Source organism: Bos indicus, chromosome 2 (genome assembly GCF_029378745.1).
Source record: "Bos indicus isolate NIAB-ARS_2022 breed Sahiwal x Tharparkar chromosome 2, NIAB-ARS_B.indTharparkar_mat_pri_1.0, whole genome shotgun sequence".
Lineage (NCBI taxonomy): Eukaryota > Metazoa > Chordata > Mammalia > Artiodactyla > Bovidae > Bos > Bos indicus.
Genome location: NC_091761.1, coordinates 1,095,388 through 1,116,539, shown reverse-complemented (window position 1 = coordinate 1,116,539; position 21,152 = coordinate 1,095,388). Strand labels below are relative to the sequence as shown.

At 41.8% G+C, this 21,152-nt stretch overlaps 1 protein-coding gene across 1 annotated transcript in view; it reads left to right on the top strand.

Moving 5' to 3' along the window:
- Positions 1-8,629: 8,629 nt before the first annotated feature.
- The window catches only part of CYFIP1 (cytoplasmic FMR1 interacting protein 1), a 108,737-nt gene continuing 96,214 nt past the window's right edge, over positions 8,630-21,152 (top strand). The window contains 1 exon segment of the mRNA XM_019968645.2: positions 8,630-8,785. The gene's annotated coding sequence lies outside the window, so the exon portion shown is untranslated.

Sequence of the window (21,152 nt, the reverse complement as noted above, 5' to 3'; positions counted from 1 at the left end):
TGATTTTACCTCTTTTCCATTTTGGATACTTTTTTCCTGCCTAACTGCTCTGAATAGGCCTTCCTATGTTAAACAGAAGTGATGAAAGTGGTTTATCCTCAAGAAAGTTTCCTGTACACTTGAGAAAAATGTGTGTTCTGCTGTTGTTGACTGGAGTGTTCTGTATATTTCTTTCAGATACAGTTGACTTCAAAAACTTGTTGCAGAACTTCCCTGGTGGTACAGTGGATAAGAATCTGCCTACCAATGCGTGGGACACGGGTTAAATACCTGGTCTGAGAAAATTCCACAATGCCTCAGAGCAACGAAGCCCATGTGCCACAACTCCGGAAGGTCTTGATCCTAGAGCTTGTGCTCCGCAACGAGAGAAGCACTGCAATGAAGAGTAGCTCCTACTCACTGTAACTAGAGAAAGCGCATGCAAACCAATGGAGACTCAGTGCAAAAATAATTAAATAAATAAAAGTTAAAAAATTTTTTGAATAAAAATTTTTTAAAAACTTGTTACAAAGCTGCAGTAATTATGACATACAGTAAATCACAACACTGTGGTCCTGGCATAAAGAAAGACAAACAGAGCACTGGAACAGAATAAAAATCCCATTAATAAGCCCTCACATACATGGTCAAATGATATTTGACCAAATAAGGAAATAGAGTACTTTAACAATATGTCTTTAACATATTAATCACAGCTTTTAAAAAGCTCCGGATCGGATAATTCCAACATTCTTTCCATATCTGAGTCTTGTTCTGATGCTTGCTTGATCTCTTCAAACTATTTTGTCTTTTTGTTTGTTTTTTACCTTTTACTTGTGCGTGTGTGTGTGTATATATATATATACACATATGCACCTAAAAGATGAGAATTATGCTTTATTCAGCAGTCATACTGAGGACTTCAACTCTGACAGGCAGCATTTCAAGTAACCCCGAGAAAACTGCTCCAAGGAGAACAGAGGTGAGCTAGGATATACAGGAGTTTTGCAGCAAAGGGTAGGTAGTAAGAACAAAAGACTACTGTTAATAAAAGAAAACTAGGTATCTCAAGTTAAGGAATTTAGTGCTTTTCTACACATGAGCAGATGCAAGAGTCTGAGCTCACTGAAGTCATTCCTTTGATACGCGCCTCAGCTGTCTAGGGCCAGGATCCTGTTTTCACATCCGCGGTTCCTCAGGGCTCAGCATCTGAGTGACTGCAGTGCAATGGCTGTTAGATGGCAGGCATGCTTTCCTCCCTGAGTTCCCCCAGGGCCCACCAGCGCACTGTGGGAGGACTGCAATTGTTGATGACTGTGACATCCTTTGTTTACTGATATGGCAGGTAATATTTTATTTCTAATAGTATACCTTCTGATTTTTGCTGAAAGACAAAAACAATGTACTAGATAAAACAATCTGTGGTAAACAGGCATTTACTGATGTGGTGGTAAGGTGTAGATAGAGGGGTAGGATTCCACAGACCATGAAATACAAGTCCTCAGTCTTTTAGGGAGACTGTTCCCCTGAGCTGTGAACTTCACAAGTGTTTCTCAGCTTTTCCCCTCCTTTAGATGGGAGAGGGTGTCTGGAGGGGCTGGCATTATTTCCCTTCATCCAGGTGGCTTATGCTCTGAAAAAACTCCAGTAAGTTAGGGTTGTTGAGACAGTTGTTGAGGTGTTGTTGAGATAGCTCTCTTTAGGGCAGGCTTTGTTAGGAACAGAATGCTCTGGTTTATTTCAAAATAGTTCCTTTCCCCGTCCCTCTGCTGAAATCACAAGAGGACTTTTTTTCTCTAATTCTTACTGTAAGTAACTGGGAAGGCTCCTGGAGATAAAACTCAAAAAATTACAAGCACACCATCTAAGAACGGTCCCCTCTGGAGTTTTTAACTCTCAAACTTTTCCACACTGAGCCTCCAGCAATTCATCAGTTTCAGTTTAGGTTTACTATTTTGATACTAGCTCCCACAGAAGTTTCTGTTTGTGGGTTTCTGCTTTGGTGTGTTTTGATTCCCTAAGTCTACTGGTTTGTCTCTCTGCTTTATGGGTCAGCAATATGCCCTGTGACCTCACTTCTTTAATGGATCTAAGAAGATTTGCTGATTTTTGGTCCATTTAGCTTGTTAGAACACTGACAATTTTCATGCTCCAGATATGCTGGACCAGAAACTGGATCTCCATAATTTCTCTCTCATAGATATTTTCATTTTGTTCATATATTGACTTCCTGATTTCCTTAGTTTTCTGTGTGTGTTACACCTTAAGTCATCAAGCTGAATCATTAAGAAAATTGTTTCAAAGTGTTTGCCAAGTAAACTGGAAGGCTTTCTTTGGGTTCATTTTCTGAAGATTTATATTGCTTCTTTGAATGGGTCATATGTCTGTTGAAAATCAAGCATTGGACAATCAGAAACCTCTCCTAGCCTTTGCAGCCTGGCTGTGCAGGAGTCAGTCCCCTAATCAATGCAGTATGAGAGCTAGGGTCTTCTCGGAGCTTTTGGGTGCTGCACCTTCCTTGGGCCTGCGTGTGTGCTTTCCCCTATCCTTAATTCCTCTACATATACAGCTGCTTTTCAAAGTATCTTATGTCCCTAAGAGTCTTGGCCTTCTTCTTAGGGCCTTGGATGTTCAGTCGTACTTCTCTACCCACAGGTGCATATAGGTCAGAAATGCCCCTGCAGCATTCCACCATGCCCTGGCACCACACTGCTGTCATAGGCCTTCAGTCCCATACCCAAGTTAATCCACTATTCCTGTCAGCACTCTGAGTCAGCACTCTGACACAAAAACCAGTCCTTCCAATAACCCCCAGAGAAGTTGAAACATTGTAGACAACTTCCTTTCACTCTAAGGGAGGGATCAGGAATTAAGTGACTTCCTTTATCTGTAGCATGCCTTTGTTGGGGGTGGGCAAGGGTGATTGCAAATGCCATGAAATTTTTGTCTGGAATGTTTTGAGTGCTGCTGTTTCCTGCTTGGGCATTCATTTGGCTGCTGCAGGTCCTTTAACTGGTTTCTAGAGTTCTCATAAAGCTACTGAGGTCAGTATGATGTTTACTTGATGTTTCTGTGAGGAAATGAGGACCTGGAGCTTCCTACTCTTCTTTCTTGATCACATCAACCAATATTATCTTTTGTACCTGGTAAAATTTTTGTGTGATAATACTTGGACAGTAATTCTTTCCCTTTTAATATTAATATTCCATTGTACAAATATACAACAATTTGTTTATCCACTTTTCTAATTATATTCTTTGAGTTGTTTCTAGTTTTTTGCTTTTATGATTGATTACTCATGTACAAGCCATTGTGTAGATATAAATTTTCTTTTCTTGGGTAAATATATACAAGTAGGATTGTGCTATATACCATATGTATATGCTATGTGGCATATATATATATATATATAAAAATAAATATATAACTTGATAAGAGACTTCCAAAGTAGTTTCTTCTTTGAAGTGTCCTATTTTTGTTGGGTTGGCATTTCATTGTTGATTTGTAGGGGTTCTTTGCATATTCTGGGATCAGTTGTCTGTGTGCCAAGACTGTCTTCAAGTCTGGCATTTCACTGTCTTAACATTGTCTTTTGGTAAGAAGTTTTAAAATTTCTGACCAAATCAGTTATCACTTTTTTTTAAAGGTACTGACCAAAGAGGTTAGTACATTTTCTCTTCTAAGACATCTTTTCCCACCTACATTCTAAGGTTGTAAAATTACTCTTTAGTTTCCTTCTAGAAACTTTGTATCTTTAGCTTTCATGTTTAGGTCTATGATCCGTATCAAATTAATTTTTGTGTATGATGTGGGCAAGGAGATCAACTTTTTCCACATAGTTATACAATTACTTAGCACCATTAAAAATACTTCCCTTTGTCCACTGAATTCCTTTGGTATGTTTATTAAAAATCAACTGACTATAGAGGTGTGGGCTTGTCAATCTGTTTGGGAAGAATATCATAGACTGGGTAGCTTACAAACTACAGAAATTTATTTCTCACAGAGTCTGGAGGCTGGGAAGTCCAAAAGCAAGGTGCTGGAAGATTTGGTGACTGGTGAGAGCCTACTTTCTGCTTCACAGACCTGTAACCTCATATAGAGGAAGAGATGAAGAATCTTTCTGGGGTTTCTTTTCTACAGGACCTAATGCTATTTGTGAGGGCCCTATTCTCTTTACATATTCACTTTCCAAATACCAACACATTGGGGTATTAAGTTTCAACATATGAATTTTGAGGAGACACAAATGATAGGGACAAAGTAAGTAATGAAATAGTTAATCCCACTAGAGGACTGTAAGTAAAGAAAAAAGCATGGGAGACCCCTGCAAGTTAAGTGAAAAGTGAAAGTTGCTCGGTTGTGTCTGACTCTTTGTGACCCCATGGACTGTGGCCTGTCAGGCTCCTCTGTCCATGGAATTCTCCAGACAGAATACTGGAGTGGGTAGCCATTCCCTTCTCTAGGGGATCCTCCCAACCCAGGGACCTAACCCAGGTCTCCCACACTGCAGGCAGATTCTTTACCATCTGAGCCACCAGGGAAGCCCCTCTGTAAGTTAATGATCACTCAAGAAACAGGTTTCCTTAACCACAAAACCAAGCAGGCTTCTTAAGCAGCAAAATCACGCAATAGAAGCATGAGACAAAAACAATAAAACAATGATGGCATGAGACCCACATTTTGTCCTGTGAGCTCAGTAAGTTAATAATCCTTAAAACACGCTCTTTGCACAAATTAAAAAAAAAGTTATGGAAAAGTGAGATTTCAAAGTGAAACACCATTATTGTACTCAGACCTGAAATGATATTCCCTAGTGCCATGACCAGAGAAGGCAATGGCACCCCACTCCAGTACTCTTGCCTGGAAAATCCCATGGACGGAGGAGCCTGGTAGGCTGCAGTCCATGGGGTCGCTAAGGTCGGGCACGACTGAGCGACTTCACTTTCACTTTTCATGCACTGGAGAAGGAAATGGCAACCCACTCCAGTGTTCTTGCCTGGAGAATCCCAGGGATGGCGGAGCCTGGTTGGCTGCTGTCTATGGGGTTGCACAGAGTCGGATATGACTGAAATAACTTAGCAGCAGTGCCATGACAGTCCTGGCTTGACCATGTAGGGACAAGAAAACTTTTTTGCCCAACATGGAGAAGGAGCTAACGATGGAAGTTTGACATCTACTCAAGAATAAGGAAGAATGTGGTCTCCCTCCCTTACTTTCCTCTGATTATAAAACTGTAGCCCACTAAGTTCTCTGGGTGCAGCACCCTCTCGCTCATCTGCTTATAAGCCTCACAAGTCTCCAATTCTAAAATATCACTTCTTATCTACTACTTTGCCTCTCACTGAATTCTTTCTGTGCTGATACATAAAGAACTGGAACCCCTGGGAATCCCCTGAAATGACATCTAGAAGTTTTACAAACATTCAGTCTATAGCAGGGATTTTTTCTTACTATTCTGTTCCATTGCTTTATTTGTGCATCAAGTCAATACTATACTATTCCTGTGGCTTTGTAAAACTGGTGTTGCTTCTTTCTTAAATGTTTTATAGAATTCACCAGTGGAGCTATACACCCTTGGAGATTTTCTTTATGGGATGGTTTTAAATTACAGATTCAATTGTTTTCTTCTACCAGTGCAGAAGGGATTGAATCCTCTCACATTGCAGATGGATTCTTTACCAGCTGAGCCACAAGGGAAGCCCAAGAATACTGGAGTGGGTAGCCTATCCCTTCTCCAGGAGATCTTCCGAACCCAGAAATGGAACCAGGGTCTCCTGCATTGCTGGCAGATTCTTTACCAACTGAGCTATTAGGGACCAAGTGAAGTCGCTCAGTCGTGTCCGACTCTTTGTGACCCCATGGACTGTAGCCTACCATGCTCCTCCATCCATGGGATTTTCCAGGCAAGATTACTGGAGTGGATTGCCATTTCCTTCTCCAGAGGATCTTCCCGACCCAGGGATCGAACCGGGGTCTCCTGCATTGTAGGCAGACGCTTTACCTTCTGAGCCACAGAAGGGAAGCTATTAGGGAAGCCCCTGTTAATCCCAAACTCCTGATTTATCCCTGTGGGGGCAGGGGTGGATATTCTTATTTGTTCATCTGTTTTCTAGTTTATTGACTTCTGTTCTTATCTTTATTATTTTTTTACTTATACTTTCTTTGAATTTAATTTGCTTCTGTTTTTCTAACTTTTCTGAGGTAGAAGTTAAGGTAATTGATTTTAAACTTTTCTTGTTTTTTACTATGTGTATTTGATATATTAACTTTCCTTCTGAGCATTCATTTAGCTGCATCTCACAAATTTTTATTTTTTTCATCATTATTTAGTTCAATATATTTTCCAATTTCCATTGTGATTTCTTTTTTGATCAAAAGAATATTCAGAAGTGTATTATTTAGTTATCTAATATTTGGGCATTAAAAAGTTATCTTGGACTTCTCTGGTGGTACAGTGGATAAGAATCCACCTGGCAATGCAGGGGGCATGGGTTTGATCCCTGGTCCGTGAAGATTCCACATGCCCCAGAGTAATAAAGCCCATGCACCACAACTACTGAGCCTACTCTAGAGCCAAGCTGCAAACACTGAGTTTGTGTGCTGCAGCCACTGAAGCCCAAGTGCCTAGAGCCCATGTTCCGCAACAAGAGAAGCCACTGCAATGAGAAGCCCATGAATTGCAAGGAAGGCCCAGCACAGCTAAAAAATAAAATAAATAAATAAAATATATTTTTAAAGTTTTATTTTTATTGCGTTATCGTTCAATTTCGTGATGGTCAGAGAAAGTTCTGTATGATATCAACACTTTGACATCTTCTGAGATTTGTTTTACTTCCTAAAATATACTTTGTGCATAATATTTGAAAATTTTAATTCTTCTCAGTAATACCTTAAGGGTTCAGCATAAATATTTTGAACATCTGTCATCAAATACAACATATTTTGTGTTTTGTTTTGTGAGGCTTAAGGGTAAATCAGTCAACTGCTTTAAAATTTTTCTATATCTGTACTTATTTTGGTGACTGCCTGTCACATCAAATCCTAAGAGAGGGGTGTTAAATCTCTAATTGTGAGTATCTGTATGCCTATTTCTTCTTCTGACTATCAATTTTTCACAGTTTATTTGGTGCATACACTCTAAAAATTGTCATTTTTTTTTCTGAATTAATTGACCCATTTATCTTTACCCAGTGTCCCCTTTAATTTTTGGTCATGCTCCTTGTCTTTAGGTCTACTTTAATATTAATATAGTCACTGACTTTTTTGATTAGCATGGGCATGGTAGATGGTTTTTCATCTTTTAAAATTTCAACCTCTTTGTGTCCTCATATTTAAGGTATGTTTCTTTTAAACAGCCATGTATTTAGGCTCTGTTTTTATCCAATGTGACAAGTTCTTTGGAGTGTTTAGTTCATTTACGTTTAATGTAATTTTACTAATACAGTTGGATTTAAGTCTAACAGCTTGCTCTTTGTTACTTATGTGCTTTTTGCTCCTTCTTTGCTTTCTTCGATTTATATTTTAGCATTCCATTTAATTTCCTATCTTGGATTTTTTAATTGCTTATTTTTCATTAATTGCTCTAGGGGGTTACAGTATTTTTAAATAAATACACTATACCTTGAATATGTATTTCACCACTTCACTTTCAGTATAAAACAAACAAAAAACAGCCCTTGGGAATTTAACTTTGAGACTCAGCCCTGGGCTGAAAATGTGTGGACTAGCCGGGAACCAGAAAGTCACTCAAAACCCATGTTGGAGTGAGGGACCTCCAGGAGCTTCTAGAAAAAGTGGTCTCTGAATATTTAGACAACTGGTGGATTTTGGTTTAGTCAGGATTCATTTGCTGTAACTTTGCATCATCTAGAAGACAGCCAGGAGGTAATGAAACTTCTTGTGGTTTTCAAAGGCTAATGGCCTGATACCTGCTGCTCATCTTTATTGCTCTCCCTTACGACAGGTTGGGGAGGTGGTGGTGGTGATGGGGAGCGGCGGTAGTTTAGGGAAAAATTTCTCCCAAACATGCTTGTGACAAACTTACTCCACTTGGCCTCTCTCAAGATTTTGTTTGGGGGCTAGTTCGTCAGATTTCTGCTCTCAGCCATTCCCACAAATCTGCGCACGCCTTTGCTCCTGGCTCAGAGAGGACACGCGATCACTTCAGAGGCCAAACAGGATCGTTTTCTCCCGGTTGGCCGGGTTCTGGCAGCGAGTCCCAGTCGCACCCCGCACCTGGCCGCTTGCAGGATCCCGTCCGCGGAGCTCAGGTGTGAACGAGTACCTCCTCCTTGGTTGCGGGGCGCCAGGCCATCGCGCCTGGGTGTCCCCCTAAGTTCGTTCTGCGGCTCATCTCACTTGCTGCCCTTATCTCACTGAGGCCCGGGACAGGGTGCGCCCTCCGCGCTCTTTTTACGGCCCAAGCTGGGCGAGTCCCACTGGGAAGCCCCTCCCCCCCTCCCCCCTTTCCCGCGGTCCCAAGGACTAGCTGGGGTCTCCTAGGCCGGCAGGTGGCCCTCGAGGTTCCCTTCCCGGAGGAGCATTTTCGACAGCCAGAGGGGCCTGTGGCCCCCGGGGTCGAGGGAGGGAGCACAGCGCACAAGGGCTAGCCGACTGGCCGAGGGCCGGGGGTGGAGGGAGGAGCGCCAGGAGGAAGGGGCCGAGCCGGGAGAGCCCCCGCCCCGGGAGGAAGGGGAGGAGGCCGGGTGTTTCCTGGCGCATTCCCGGCCCGCCCGAGTGACTCACTCGGTTAGGAAACTCCCAGGGCCCGCCCGGGACCCCCAAGCAGCCGCCGCGGACCCAGGTGAGGAGCGCTGCAGCCCCCTTCCCGCCCCGCGCCCCCGTTGGGATCGCGGCCCGCCCTCGGAGCCTGGCCAGCCGGGAGCTGGGAGGTGGCGGTGTCGCACCGGGGCCCCTCAGGCAGCCGGGACTTGGACCTCCGCGGCGCGGCCTCCCGGGCGGCGCGGCCTCCGGGATCACTCCGGCCTCGGAGTGGCGAAGCCATTCCCCAGCGCCCCTGGCCGCGACGGAGTTCCAATGGGGAGGGTCCATTGGGATTTTGCAGTTATTGTTTGAAAGTACCGAGCAGGCGGTTTGTACTGAGGTCGCGCTTTGTGCCCCTCTCTGAGGGGAGGAGAGACTGACCAAGCGAGACCATTTTGCAGATTCTTGGAGAGAGGAGTTTGGGGCTTTGTTAAGGAGCCCGGATTGTTATGTGGGCAGTGCGGTTCAACACAGCCAGATTGAGTTGTATATTTTAAGCCTCAAATGCGTGCTCCTAATTCGCAGCCCTTAGTGGGTGGGAGAATAATTTGGAAATGGGGTTTAAGAAGCGCTTTCTAAGCCGAGAGAGGCGTCCGGAGCACGTCCACCCTAGCATTATGTCTGAACGGCCGGATGGCGATTGCTTATGAAGCCGGGTGTTGGACGGTCTACGCTGCTGTGGGAGTCCGAGACTTGGGAGTTTCCTTTTCCAGGAATAGAGAGAGGGTGCTGTGCGCCGCGCCGCTCAGTTGTTTTGTCAGAGCTTGGTGAGTTGGGTGGTATTTCTTGGCCGTTGTCAACGTGATTCCGTCAATGACCCGTGATTGAAGCAGCAGCGTTCTCGGTGTTGTAGCTCAGGTTGCTTGCTTGACAATTCACCAGCAGCTTTAGCGGCTCCGGGCTCGTGCAGGAAAATCCTGCTCGGCCGCTCGGCCTGTGAAGCCGCGCGCCGGTGCCTGCCGTCTCTTCTTCCTGAAGGCCTTCAGTGGTTTTTCGAGTAAAGCGCAGATCTACCCGTGCTGAGCCTGAAGAAAATAATCAAGTTTTAAATGAATGTGGGCCACGGCAAGTTTGCATTTGTGGGAATTCACTTAGGAAGATGGTGCCAAACACTGTCTTCACGCAGCGGCATCTCTATGCCAGAGGTGAACAGGGAAATGTGGAAAACATTTCCGGTATTAAAACATACATTTGTATGCTCATACGTCCCTCAAAGAAAAGTTACTCGCCAAGTGTTTTTGTGTGTTTATTTAAATTTATTTTAAGTTGACATGTAGTAATATTGACTTTGTGATAAACAGTCTGAATTTTAACAAATGCTTAAGTGTCTGGTGACTTACAACCACAGTCAAGATACAGAGCAGTTTTATCACCCCCTAAACTCCTTTCTGTCCTTTTGTAGGCAACTCCATTTTCCACTCCTGACCCTTGATCTGTTCTCCATTCCTACAGTTTTGCTTTTTACAGAATGTCATATGTGGTTTTTGAGTTTGGTTATTTCACTCAGCATAATGCATTTGCAATTCATCCGTACTCTAGTTTGTCCCTGAGGGGTAAAGACATTAAAGTTTAAAACGTGTGCCTCTAGGATACAACCTGAGCTATTCAAATAACACTTTTAATTCATGAGAAGAATTACAACACTTAAGCTTATTAAAAAGTCAAACAGTGCTCCACTACATATACTAAAAGTGCAATTCCCTAAGTCTCTCTTAGTATGTAGCCTTTTCTGTGCATAGGTTTTATTTTTGTGTATGTTCTTTTTCTGACAGCAAGATTATATTGCATGTATTGTACCTTTTCACTTAATGTTCTTGGATTATTTAAAGATCTTGGAAATATTAACATGTTGGCATATATATTATATTGGCATATATACTATATACACACACAGATATTCTTCATTCCTTTTAATGACTATAGTATAGTGCTTTATGGTTAGATGTATGATCATTTATTTAATCAGCCCCTAGTTAACTGACATTAGTTTGCATTTGTCACCATCATATTCTGGGAAAGATTGAGGGCAGGAGGAGAAGGGGATGACAGAGGATGAGATGGTTGGATGGCATCGCTGACTTGATGGACATGATGAGTTTGAGCAAGCTCTGGGAGTTGCTGGACAGGGAAGCCTGGCGTGCTGCAGTCCATGGGGTCACAAAGAGTCAGACATGACTGAACAACTGAACTGAACTACCATATTCAGTGCTTGTGTCTATATCTTTATGTGGATACTCAGATTTATCATTCTGGAAGTGAATGAGGGTTTAAATAAAAGCTAATGTATCTTTTAAGTTGGCTTAAAACTCAGCATTCAGAAAACTAAGATCATGGCATCTGGTCCCATCACTTCATGGCTAATAGATGGAGGGAAAATTGGAAACAGTGGCAGATTTTCTTTTCTTGGGCTCCAAAATCACTTAAGATGGTGACTGCAGCCATGAAATTAAAAGACGCTTGCTCCTTGGAAGAAAAGCTATGACAAACCTGGACAGAGTATTTAAAAAAAAAAAGCAGAGATATCACTTTGCTGACAGAAGCAAAGCTGTGGTTTTTCCAGTAGTCATGTACAGTTGTGAGAACTGGACCATAAAGAAGGCTGAGCACTGAAGAACTGATGCTTTTGAAATGTGCTGGAGAAGACTCTTGAGTGTCCCTTGAACAGCAAGGAGACCAGACCAGTCAGTCCTAAAGGAAATCAATCCTGATACTCGTTGGAAGGACTGATGCTGAAATTGAAGCTCCAGTACTTTGGCCACCTGATGTAAAGAGCCTACTGATTGGAAACGACTGATGTTGGGAAAGATTGAGGGCAGGAGGAGAAGGGGACAACAGAGGATGAGATGGTTGGATGGCATTATCGACTCACTGGACATGAGTTTGAGCAAACTCTGGGAGATAGTGAAGGACAGGGCAGCCTGGCATGCTTCAGTCCATGGGATCACAGAGAGTCGAACATGATTTAGCGACTGAACAACAGCAACATTTCTTGAGTACTTACTTTGCTTCAGTGTTGTTTTGTGTGCGTGCATGTTAAGGCACTTCTGTCACATCTGACTCTTTGCAACCCATGGACTGTAGCCTGCCAGGCTCCTCTGTCCATGGAATTGTCCAGGTAAGAATACTGGAGTGGGTTGCCACTTCCTTTCCAACCCAGGAATGGAACCCGTGTTTCTTATGTCTTTTGCATTGGCAGGCGGGTTCTTTACCTCTAGCGCCATCTGGGAAGCCCCAGCATTGTTGTAGGCCAGGATTACTTTTCCTGTAAAGGTCCAATAGTGATTATGTCCAGCTTTGCAGGTCATATGGTTTCTGTCACAGCCTCCCCAGTTTCACTCCTGTAGCATGAAGTCAGCATGGACAATTTGTAATGAATGATTGTGGCTGTATTTCAGTAAAACTTTACTTATGGAACAAACCGTAGGCTGTAGTTGGCTAACTCTTGAGTACTTTGTGAAAGTGAAGTCGCTCAGTCGTGTCCGACTCTGAGCGACCCCATGGACTGCAGCCTACCAGGCTCCTCTGTCCATGGGATTTGCCATGCAAGAGTACTGGAGTGGGGTGCCATCTCCATACCAACTATTCTCACAACCCTCAAAGATGGGTGCAATTATTATTCTCACTTTATGGATGAGGAAAATGACAAAGAGGTTAAGTGTGTGCCTGTTAAATGTCTGGGGACTTCTCTGGTGGTCCAGTGGCTGACTCCTCGCTCCCAATGCAGGGGCCCAGGGTTCGATCCCTGGTCAGGAAACTAGATCCTATATACTTCAACTAAGAGTTCACATGCCACAACTATTAATAAGACCCAACACAGCCAAATAAATAAATAAATAATTTTTTTTTAAAGTTAGCATGCCTGATAAGAGCCAGACTTTGAATCGAGCCTTCTGACTAGTAAGTTAAAAACTAGAAAGAAGCTGCCAAAGATGCTTTCTCCAAAATATTAGACCTTGGGACCTGACCCTCATACACTTACTGAATCACTCACCTATGATTTTTTGAAGGCACTGTGCTTGCTCAGGTATCACTCCAGGATCACTGCCTCTACTCCTCTGTTGGGCCAGTGTTCCTTCAACCCCTCTCAGTGTGTGACAGTCTTGTGTCTTGGCTTTTGATCTGTGTTTTAATACTACTAGTTTATAGAGGGGTCACCTCAGTCAGTGCCTGGGACTTTGGCAAATGAGATCAAGTTGGGTCCTGGCAAAGCTACTATATATGTCTGCTATAATATGATCACCTGAGCCCTGATAGGTATGTTGGTTGGACTACCTTTGACCATTTTTCTTCTTTGGTAACATGGAAAAAGCACCTATTAGATTGTTACGAAATCAAAGGAGATAGTATATATAGGAATGTATTGTTAATATTCATACTTTGGCTTCTAAAGCTTTTATATATCTTGTCCTACCTAGGTCTTCATAATTTTTGCAACCAAAGGAATAGAGCATGGATTAATAACATATATATAATAATTAAAAAACTTTATTTTAGACAGGGCAATAAGATCAGAAAAATAAATAAAAGGCAGATTGGAATGAGAAAATTGTCCCTTTTTGCAGATGGTATTATCGACATAGAAAATCCAAGAAATCTATGAAAAAACTATCAGAATTAGTATGTGAAGTTAATAAGGTCACAAAATACAGTTAACACATGTAAGTTAGTCTTATTTCTATATACCAACAGTGTGCAATTAGAAAGTAAAATGTTTAAAAATAACCATTTTCAGCAGCTTCAAAAAATCAAATACTTAGATATAAATTTTAATAAAACACATACAGGATCAATAAGCTGAAAACTGCAAAATGCTAATGAATGAATTAAAGATCATGTAAATAAATGAAGAGGCATGTATGGGCATGAGTTGAAATACTCAACATAGTAAAGTTGTCACTTCCCTCCAAGTTGATCTATAGGTTTAACACAATTCCAGTAAAATATTGCAGGAAAAAAATATCTCAACTTTATATTGAGGTACAATGTACATACCGTAAAATTACCTCCTTTAAGTGTGCAGTGATTTTTAGTAGATTTATGGAGTTGAACAGCACCATCATAACATACATATCACTCCAAAAAGGTTGCTCATGACCTTTTACAGTTAATCTCCATTCCTAGCCCCTATTCCTGCTAATCACTAATTTGCTTTCTTTTATAGATCTGCCATTTCTGGACATTTAATATAAATGAAAGTGTACAATTTGTGTTCTTTATGTGTAACTTTCTTCACTTAGCATAATGTTTTTGGAGTTTATTTCTGGTCTAGTATGTACCAGCATTTCATTCCTTTTTTGTTGCTTTGTATTCCATTGAATGGATATATTACATTTTGTTTAACCATCCATTAAGTTCATTTTTTTTTTTTTTGCCTGTTATGAATAACTGCTGCTATGAAGACTCATGTTCAAGTCTTTATGCAGGCCTATGTTATAATATCTTTTTGATAGAAATCTAGAAGTGTTCTTGCTGGGTCATAAGATACTTTTGTTTAATTATTAGAAGTCACAGCAGATTGTTTTTATAGATAAAAGACAAACTGACTCTAACATTTCTATGAAGGGGGAAATAAACTGCAGTAGCTGAAAAAATGTTTAAAAAAATAAATTGGGGAGATATTGTCCGATTTTTTTTTTTTTACTATAATAAAATATAAGTAGCCTAAAATTTACTGTTTTAATCATTTTAAATGTACAGTTTAGTAACATTAGGTACATTTACATGGTTGTACAGCCATCACCACCATCCATCCCCTAAACTCTGTCTTCATCCTAAATTGAACCTCTGCACTTATTTATTTATTTTATTGAAGTATAGTTATTTACAATGTTTCTGATATACAAAGTGATTCCATCTTTTAAAAGATGGAATCACTTTTTTTGTGTGGAATCATGTATATGTATATACATATATATATACACACATACATGTGTGTACATACATATGCAGGTCTATTTTTTTTTTAGATTTTTCAATTGATAAAGATTATTATAAGATGTTTAATATATTTCCCTGTGCTATACAGTAGGTCCTTGTTTATTTTATATCTAGTAATGTGTATCTGTTCATCTCAAATTCCTAATTTCTCTCTTCCCCCCTTACCCTTTAGTAACCATAAGTTTGTTTTCTACGTCTTTACCCATTTAAATACTAACTCCATTTTCTCATTCCTCTAGCTCCTAGTAGCAACCATTCTACTTCCTGTCTATGAACTTGACTATTCCAGACACCAATTAAGCACTGCTCTGGCTTACTATAACTATGAACATTGGTATATGTTATTGAGATGCTGTTTTCAGTTCTTTTGGTTACATACCCAGAACTGGTATTGCTGGGTTATGTGGTAATTAAATGTTTAATTTCTTTGAACACTTGTCATATTATTTTCCTTCGCAGCTTTGCCAGCATTTCTGTGTACCAGCAATGCACAAGGATTCCAATTTCTTCACATCCTCTCCAACACTTGTTATTTTCCTTTTTTAAAAAAATAATATCCACTTTGCTGCTACTGCTAAGTTGCTTCAGTCGTGTCCAACTCTGTGCGACCCCATAGACAGCAGCCCACTAGGCTCCTCTGTCCCTGGGATTCTTCAGGCAAGAATACTGGAGTGGGTTGCCATTTCCTTCTCCAATGCATGAAAGTGAAAAGTGAAAGTGAAGTCCCTCAGTCGTGCCTGACTCTTAGCGACCCCATGGACTGCCGCCTACCAGGCTCCTCCGCCCATGGGATTTTCCAGGCAAGAGTACTGGAGTGGGGTGCCATCGCCTTCTCCGAATATCCACCTTAATGGTCATGAAATAGTGTCTCATTCCAGTTTTGATTTGCATTTCCCTAACAATTAATGGTGTTGAGTATCTCTTAATGTATTTATTTTCCATTTGCATATCTTCTTTAGAGAAATATCTGTTCAAATCCTTTGTCCATTTTTTAATCATGTTGTTACTTTTTTTTCATGTTGAGTTGTAGGAGTTCCTTATATATTTTGGATAGCAGTCCCTTGTCAGATACATGATTTGCAAATATTTTCTCCCATTCTGTAGGTCTTTTAACTTTCTTGATAGTGTCCTTGCTGCACAAAAATTTAAAATTTTCATGTCTAGTCTAGTTTTATCTACTTTTTCTTTTGTTGCTAGTGCTTTTGGTGTCATATCCAAGAAATCATTGCCAAATTGAGTGTCATGAAGCTTTTCTTATATGTTTTTTTCTTAAAGTTTTATAATTTTTGTTCTTCTGTGTAGGTGTTTTGTTCATTTGAGTTAATTTTTGTATATAGTGTGAGGTGATGGTCCAGTTTAATTCTTTTGCATGTGGATATCCAGTTTTTCCAGCACAATTTGTTCAAAACAGTCTTGGGCTTCCTTGGTGGCTCAGTGGTAAAGAATTCTCCTGCCAGTGGAGGAGACATGGATTCGATCCCAGGTCCAGGAAGGTCCCACATGCTGCAGAGCAGCTAAGCCCATGTGGCACAACTATTTAGCCTGTGCCCTAGAGCCCATGGGAGCCGCAACTACTGACCGCACGTGCTGCAGCTGTTGAAGCCTGCACGCTCTAGAGCCCCTGTTCCACAACAAGAGAAGTCACAGCAATGAGAATCCCTCCCACCACAACTAGAGAATTGACTCATTTTCTGTAACTAGAGAAGAATTCTGTGCAGCAGCGAAGACCCAGCACCGCCAAAAATTAAAAAAAAGAAAAGAGAAGGTCCTTTTTTCAGTGAATGGTCTTGACACCCTTGTTGAACATCATTTGATCATATACACAAGCAAGGGTTTATTTCTGGCTGTTTATTCAGTTTCATTGGTCAATGTGTCAGTCTTTATGCCAGTATCACAGTTTTGATTATTATAACTTTATAGTAAGTTTTGAAATCAGTAAAAGACTTTCAGGTTTGCTGTCCTCTATCAAAATTTGTTTTGGCTATTCTGGGGTTTTTTTGAGATTCCATATTATTTTAAGATGAGTTTTTCTATTGCAAAAAAAAAAAAAATGCTGTTAGAATTTTGATGGGGATTACATTGAATTTCCTGGAGAAGGAAATGGGAACCCACTCCAGTATTCTTGCCTGGAGAATCCCATGGATGGAGTACACTACACAGTCCACAGGGTAGCAAAGAGTCGGACACGACTGAGCGACTTAACTAACATTGAATTTGAGGATAGCTTGGGTTATAGTGACATCTTTTTTTTTTTTTTTTTGGTTGCTCCATGCTGCTTGGAGGATCTTAGTTCCCCAAACCAGGGATCAAACCCAAGTCCCTGTCAGGGAGAACAAGGACTCCCAACCTCTGGGCCACCAGGGAATTTTGTATATTGTTATCTCAACAGTATTAAGTCTTCCAGTTCATGAACATGGAATATCTTTCCATTTATTTGTGTCTTTAATTTATTTAATCAGTGTTTTGTAATTTTTAGTGTATGAATCACTCACCTCCGTAGTTAAATTTATTCTTAAATTTATTTTCTTTTTGATGCTATTGTAAATGGAATTGTTTTCTTAATATTCTTTTTGGAACATTTATTGCTAATGTATAGACATGCAGCTGATTTTTATGTGTTGCTTTTGTATCCTGTAGCTTTGCTGAGTTAATCTATTAGCTCTTACAGGTTTTTTGTGAAATCTTCTGTGAAATCTCTACATAGAAGATCATGTTCTCTGTGGTTTCATATATTCCAAAGTTCTGTTGTTAGTTGAATAGGTTTATAGTTGTTACATCTCTCTGATGGAGTGACTATTCTATTATAATGTTTCTAGTAACAATTTTCTGTTTCAAGTCTATACGTCTAATATTAATATAGCTGCTCTGACCACTTTTGGTTTCTCTTTGCATAGTATATCTTTTTCCATCCTTTTGATTTCATCTCCTTGTGTCTTTGAATTTAAAATTTGTCTTTCATGGGTAGCATTCCCAAGTGGTGCAGTGGTAAAGAATCCGCCTGCCAATGCAAGAAATGCAAGAAACATGGGTTTGATCCCTGGGTTGGGAAGATCCCCTGGAGAAGAAAATGGCAATCCACTCCAGTATTCTTGCCTGGAGAATTCCATGGACAGAGGAGCCTGGCGGGCTGTAAGCCATGGGGTCACAAAGAGTCAGATGCGACTGAGCAGCAGCAGGTGGCGTATACTTGGTTCATGGTTTTTTTTTTTTTCCCCATTCTATCATTGTCTGCCTTTTGATTGTCTACTCCATTTTCACTTAATGCAGATACTTATATCTTAGGATTTACATATGCCGTTTTGTTATTTGTTCTCTGTATATCTTATATCTGGAGACCCTTTGGCCATAGTGAGGAGCTTAGACACAGCAGCTGTGTAGGAGCCAGTAGAGAACCTAGCACCGTGAATGGCCTGAGTTCAGGCTACCTAATAAGACTCTAGTATTCTGGCTTGGAGAATTCCAGGGACTGTATAGTCCATGGGGTCACAAAGAGTCAGACACGACTGAGAGACTTAAAAAAAAAAAAAGATTCCAGAGCACTCTGGGGGTAAGATTTGCATTTATATGAATTTTTTGTGTTAAAGGCCTCTCAGAACTTGGTCTTAAGAATACAGGGATGTATTTTTTTACATTTGTGTTGGTTTGAGCCTGGTGTAACTTGTGCTGTTGAGCATTCATTTACGCACTCCACCCCGCCAAACTTCGTCATGACTGCCTTACTTTCATGCAAGACTGTGGAGACAGAACCCACAAGCCAGACCTTGAACTGTGGCATTCAGATTTTTTAATTGTGAATAAGACAAATGGACAGTGATAGTTACTGTGACTTGAAACAAGCATATTTGTGCTTTGTATTTATATCTCAGAACTGGACTAGCCAAGGTTGTCAGGTCCTGTTCTTTACTCTCTTTTGGGGGAGTTTTGCTCCATGGGAGAGAAAAACCAGTGCTTAGAGAGCAGTGAGTTCCATCTTGGAACTTGATTTGATAACCAGAATTTTATGTCCTGAGCTAGCATGGTTATTCCTTGTGCCCATTTGTCCTGACTAGGAGAGTGGAGGTGTGCGATGCTTCATCTTTGAAGATATTCACAGAAGAAGATACTTTGCTGTGAAGAACCGCACAGGCCCAGGTCAGAAGTGGTGATGAGGATTTACATTATATTTAAATCCCTACCTAAAGCTTGAGTTACTCAAGCTGTTCCATGTTAAAGAGTTTTCTTCTTTTCCCACAAATCCTGCCTGGAAGAACCAGTCTCCACAAAACCAACTAGCATTACAACCACCTGGACTCTTGACTCATTGGGGTTGTCTGTCCCAGGGGTCGTGGAATAACTAAGTGTGTTAAATCAAGCAGACTTGTGCATGTGCATGATATTTTCATATTCTGAAGTCAGTTTTGCTTCTGCCCTGGAGACCACATTCCTAAGAGTTTTGTACATGGCAGCTGTGTTTCTTCCTTTGCTTTAATTGGGGTGGGGGTGTTTGTATGAGTCAGGATTCTCCATAGAAACAGAGCCATAGGGTATATGGAAAGATTGATTTTAAGGATTTGACTCACATGATTGTGGAGGTTGGCAATTCTGAATTCGGAGAGTAGGCAGGCTGAGACTCCGGGAGAGTTGATGTTACAGCTCAAGTCCAAAGGTCCTACTGAAGGCAGAATTCCTTCCTCTTTGGAGAATCTCATTTTCTTCTTTTAAGGTCATCAGCTGTTTGGATGAGGCCCACCCATGTTATGGAGGGTCACCTGCTTTACTCCAAGTCTGCCTATTTAAATGTAAATCACACCTAAGAAATAGCTGCACAGCAACATCTAGACTGATGTTTGACCAAAAACCGTATTGTACCTAGAACTCGTCATAGGGAATAGTTTTTACTTTGTATTTTAAGTTTGCACTTTATTTGGCTGCGCTGCGTCTTAGTTGCCAGTGGGTTTTAGTTGCGGCACATGGGATCTTTGCAGAGTCTTAGCCACTGGACTACCAGGAAAGTCCCTGTAATTTTCGTTTCAGACAGTTGCCTCCTCCTGCAAAGATTGACTTCAAGGTAAGCACCATGCAAAGGGTGGGAGGGGAGGGGGACGGTCCTTGCCGTCTGGAACTGCCCGCTGAGGGAGGGAAAAACCACCACTGCCCACCCTTCCTCCACTGGGAATGTGTCACTGACCAACGTTGCACACAAGCTCTGAGAGGCTCGGACAGACACCAGCGGTGGACAGAGAAGGGTTAGTCCTCTCTGGGAAGCCTCTGCCAGGATGGCCAAGGTCTGGGGCAGCTCCCTTGGAAGGCGTGACTTCCTGCCCTGCGCTTCTGAGTGTCCCTGAACCGTTTTTGAATGTGCTTTTAAGGAGCTCTGTACCTCAGGAGCTCGTGTTGCAGTTTAGAGTGACTGGGGACTGTGTCCTGCAGCAGTCCCGCTGGCTCTGCCAGAGGGCCCTGCCCCTTCTCGAGGCCTCTGTCCTTGGCATGTGGGTGGCCACATTCTCACCATGTTTTCACATGGCCTTCCCTCTGTGCCTGTCTGTGTCCTGATCTCCCCTTCTTATAAAAGACACCAGTCACATTGCGTTAGGACCCACCCTATAACCTCATTTTGCTTTAATTGCGTCTGTAAAGACCCATCTCCAAATACAGTCAGTCTGAGGTATGAAGAGTTAGGACTTGAAAGGGGAACAGCCCTTTCAAGTTCAGGGCTCAAAGCAGTTCAACCCCAAGCAGCTCATTTAATTACAGTGATGGAGTGTCTATGAGCCTCGGGAGCCATTGGCTCCTGCAAGGATCTGGCAAGGAGGCGGAGGCAGATGTGTTGCTATCAGGGAGACTTTGTTCCTCTTTGTGAGGCAAAATTACAGGCACTCCAGCATTTTATTCTGTCACTTCGAAGGATTACATGGTATACTCTTACGCTGGAGACTGCTACCCTAAGACGGCCTCAGAACTGGCTGGTTCCCTCCTGATTGCAGCCCCTCACTGTTTCCCAGCCTTTAGCCCCTGCAGCTGGCAGCTCCCAGGAAGGGGTGGGTAGGGAGCAGCCACCCATCGTGCTGTCGCCCTGGCCACACTTTCTCTTAAGTGTGGGCAAGAGACTCCAACCTCAGAATCAAGAGGTGTATGTGGGTGCATGCCTGGTCACCCAGCTCACCTAGTCAGGGCAAGGTGTGAGAGTTGGCATTTGCACCGGGTCTCCCTGGCAATTATCGTCTCTTTTAGTTCCAGCCAGTTCGTGCCCTAGTTCCCTAAGCATCCTGGGGTACTGGGCAGGAGGAGCCCACTTCCAGGGTTTTATGGTGCTCTGAATAAGGTACAGACAGACATCATATAATTGTTCTTTGCTTTATTGCACTTCTCAGATAGTGTATTTTTTACAAATGGAAAGTTTGTGGTGATCCTACACAAAGCAAATCTGTTGGTGCCATTTTTCCTTCAGCATTTGCTTACTTCATGTGTTTGTGTCACATTTTGGCAGTTCT